This window comes from Aureococcus anophagefferens (genome assembly GCF_000186865.1).
Source record: "Aureococcus anophagefferens unplaced genomic scaffold AURANscaffold_497, whole genome shotgun sequence".
Classification (NCBI taxonomy): domain Eukaryota; class Pelagophyceae; order Pelagomonadales; family Pelagomonadaceae; genus Aureococcus; species Aureococcus anophagefferens.
In genome coordinates this window covers 3,010-6,972 of record NW_008705954.1, presented here as the reverse complement: position 1 = coordinate 6,972, position 3,963 = coordinate 3,010, and positions in this window count along the sequence as shown.

Here is a 3,963-nt window from a genome sequence, read left to right as displayed (position 1 = left end):
CCTCGACAGCGGCCCATCTATAGCCGCCTCGTCGCCACGACCTCGCGCTCGACCCGCTCGACACGGCTCCTCGACGTCCGCGACCAGCGACAGCACGGCAAGCCCCGCGCTACGTGCCCGAGCCCCGCGACGTTCAGCCCCTGCCTCGGTTACGCGCCTCGACAGCGGCCCATCCATGACCGCCTCGGCACCACGACCTCGCGCCGCACGCGCTCGACTCGCTCCTCGACGTCCGCGGCCAGCGACAGCACGACAGGCCCCGCGCCACGTGCCCGAGCTTCGCGACGTTCTGCCTCCGTCTCAGCTCGGCGCCTCGACAGCGGCCCATCCGTCCTGGCCGCCTCGTCGCCGCCTCTTCGCGCTTCACGCGCTCGACACGGCTCCAAGCCCCGCGCTACGTGCCCAAGCTCCGCGACAGACTGCCACCTCCCCGGCTCCGCGCTTCGTCGGCGGCCCATCCATGGCCGCCTCGTCGCCGCCTCTTCGCACTTCACGCGCTCGACGCGCTCCTCGACGTCCGCGACCAGCGACGGCACGGCAAATTCCACACTACGTGCCCGAGCTCCGCGACGTTCTGCCACCGCCTCGGCTCCGCGCTTCGTCGGCGGCCCATCCGTGGCCGCCTCGCCGCCGCCTCTTCGCGCTTCACGCGCTCGACACGGCTCCCCGACGTCCGCGACCAGCGACAGCGCGACAAGCCCCGCGCTACGTGCTCAAGCTCCGCGACGTTCGACCACCGCCTCGGCTCGGCGCCTCAACAGCGGCTCATCCATCCTGGCCGCCTCGTCGCCGCCTCTTCGCGCTTCACGCGCTCGACGCGCTCCTCGACGTCCGCGACCAGCGACGGCACGGCAAGCCTCGCGCTACGTACCCAAGCTCAGCGACGTTCTGCCACCGCCTCAGCTCCGCGCTTCGTCGGCGGCCCATCCATGGCCGCCTTGTCGCCGCCTCTTCGCGCTTCACGCGCTCGACACGGCTCCTCGTCGTCCGCGACCAGCGACGGCATGACAAGCCCCGCGCTACGTGCCCAGGCTCCGCGGCATTCTGCCACCGCCTCGGCTCCGCGCTTCGTCGGCGGCCCATCCATGGCCGCCTCGTCGCCGCCTCTTCGCACTTCACGCGCTCGACGCGCTCCTCGACGTCCGCGACCAGCGACGGCACGGCAAGCCCCACACTACGTGCCCGAGCTCCGCGACGTTCTGCCACCGCCTCGGCTCCGCGCTTCGTCGGCGGCCCATCCATGGCCGCCTCGCCGACGCCTCTTCGCGCTTCACGCGCTCGACACGGCTCCTCGACGTCCGCGACCAGCAACAGCACGGCAAGCCCCGCGCTACGTGCCCAAGCTCCGCGACGTTCGACCACCGCCTCGGCTACGCGCCTCGACAGCGGCCCATCCATGGCCGCCTCATCGACGCCTCTTCGCGCTTCACGCGCTCGACGCACTCCTCGACGTCCGCGACCAGCGACGGCACGGCAACTTCCACACTACGTGCCCGAGCTCCGCGACGTTCGACCACCGCCTCGGCTACGCGCCTCGACAGCGGCCCATCGGTGGCCGCCTCGTCGCCACGACCTCGCGCTCGACCCGCTCGACGCGGCTCCTCGACGTCCGCGACCAGCGACAGCACGGCAAGCCCCGCGCTACGTGCCCAAGCTCCGCGACGTTCTGACCACCGCCTCGGCTACGCGCCTCGACAGCGGCCCATCTATAGCCGCCTCATCGACGCCTCTTCGCGCTCGACGCGCTCGACACGGCTCCTCGACGTCCGCGACCAGCGACAGCACGGCAAGCCCCGCGCTACGTGCCCGAGCTCCGCGACGTTCTGCCACCGCCTCGGCTCCGCGCTTCGTCGGCGGCCCATCCATGGCCGCTTCGCCGACGCCTCTTCGCGCTTCACGCGCTCGACACGGCTCCTCGACGTCCGCGACCAGCGACAGCACGGCAAGCCCCGCGCTACGTGCCCGAGCCCCGCGACGTTCTGCCACCGCCTCGGCCAGCCTCGACAGCGACCCATCAGTGGCCGCCTCGTCGCCACGACCTCGCGCGTCACGCGCTCGACTCGCTCCTCGACGTCCGCGACCAGCGACGGCACGGCAAGCCCCGCGCTACGTGCCCGAGCCCCGCGACGTTCAACCACCGCCTCGGCCAGCCTCGACAGCGGCCCATCCGTGGCCGCCTCGTCGCCACGACCTCGCGCTTCACGCGCTCGACTCGCTCCTCGACGTCCGCGACCAGCGACAGCACAGCAAGCCCCGCGCTACGTGCCCGAGCTCCGCGACGTTCTGCCACCGCCTCGGCTCCGCGCTTCGTCGGCGGCCCATCCATGGCCGCCTCGTCGCCGCCTCTTCGCGCTGCACGCGCTCGACGCGCTCCTCGACGTCCGCGGCCAGCGACGGCACGGCAAGTTCCACACTACGTGCCCGAGCTCCGCGACGTTCTGCCACCGCCTCGGCTCCGCGCTTCGTCGGCGGCCCATCCATGGCCGCTTCGCCGACGCCTCTTCGCGCTTCACGCGCTCGACTCGCTCCTCGACGCCCGCGACCAGCGACAGCACGGCAAGCCCCGCGCTACGTGCCCGAGCTCCGCGACGTTCTGCCACCGCCTCGGCTCCGCGCTTCGTCGGCGGCCCATCCGTGGCCGCCTCGTCGCCGCCTCTTCGCGCTTCACGCGCTCGACTCCCGCGACAGCGACGGCACGGCAAGCCCCGCGCTACGTGCCCAAGCTCCGCGACGTTCTGCCACCGCCTCGGCTCCGCGCTTCGTCGGCGGCCCATCCGTGGCCGCCTCGTCGCCGCCTCTTCGCGCTTCACGCGCTCGACCCGCTCCTCGACGTCCGCAACCGGCAACTGCAAGCAAGCTACGTGCCCGGGCTCCGCGACGTTCGACCGCCGCCACGACCACGCGCCCAGACGGCGGCCCATCCATGGCTGCCTCGTCGCTACGACCTCGCGCTTCACACGCTCGACCCGCTCCTCGACGTCCGCGACCAGCGACGGCATGACAAGCCCCACACTACGTGCCCGAGCTCCGCGACGTTCCGCCACCGCCTCGGCTACGCGCCTAGACGGCGGCTCATCCATCATGGCCGCCGCGTCGCCACCTCTTCGCGCTTCACGCGCTCGACACGGCCCCTCGACGTCCGCGACCAGCGACGACACGGCAAGCCCCGCGCTACGTGCCCGAGCTCCGCGACGTTCCGCACCGCCACGGCTACGCGCCTCGACAGCGGCTCATCCATCATGGCCGCCTCGTCGCCACGACCTCGCGCTGAACGCGCTCGGCGCGCTCCTCGACGTCCGCGACCAGCGACAGCACAGCAAGCCCCGCGCTACGTGCCCGAGCTCCGCGACATTCCGCCACCGCCTCGGCTACGCGCCTTTGACGGCGGCTCATCCATCATGGCCACCTCGTCGCCGCCTCTGCGCGCTTCACGCGCTCGACACGGCTCCTCGACGTCCGCGACGACACGGCAAGTCCCGCGCTACGTGCCCAAGCTCCGCGACGTTCCGCCACCTCCTGGGCTACGCGCCATTGACGGCGGCTCCACCATCATGGCCGCCTCGTCGCCAACTCTTAGCGCTTCACGCGCTCGAGGCGCTCCTCGACGTCCGCGACGAGCAACGACACGGCAAGCCCAGCGCTACGTGCCCGAGCCCCGCGACGTCCGCCTCGGCTACGCGCCTCGACAGCGGCCCATCCGTGGCCGCCTCGTCGCCACGACCTCGCGCTTCACGCGCTCGACTCGCTCCTCGACGTCCGCGTAGCGACGACACAGCGAGCCCCGCGCTACGTGCCCGAGCTCCGCGACGTTCCGCCACAGCTCCGCCACCTCCTCGGCTACGCGCCTTTGCAGCGGCTCAACAATCATGACCGCCGCATCGCCGCCTCTTCGCGCTTCACGCGCTCGACTCGCTCCTCGACGTCTGCGATCAGCAAAAACGGCAAGCCCCGCGCTACGTGCCG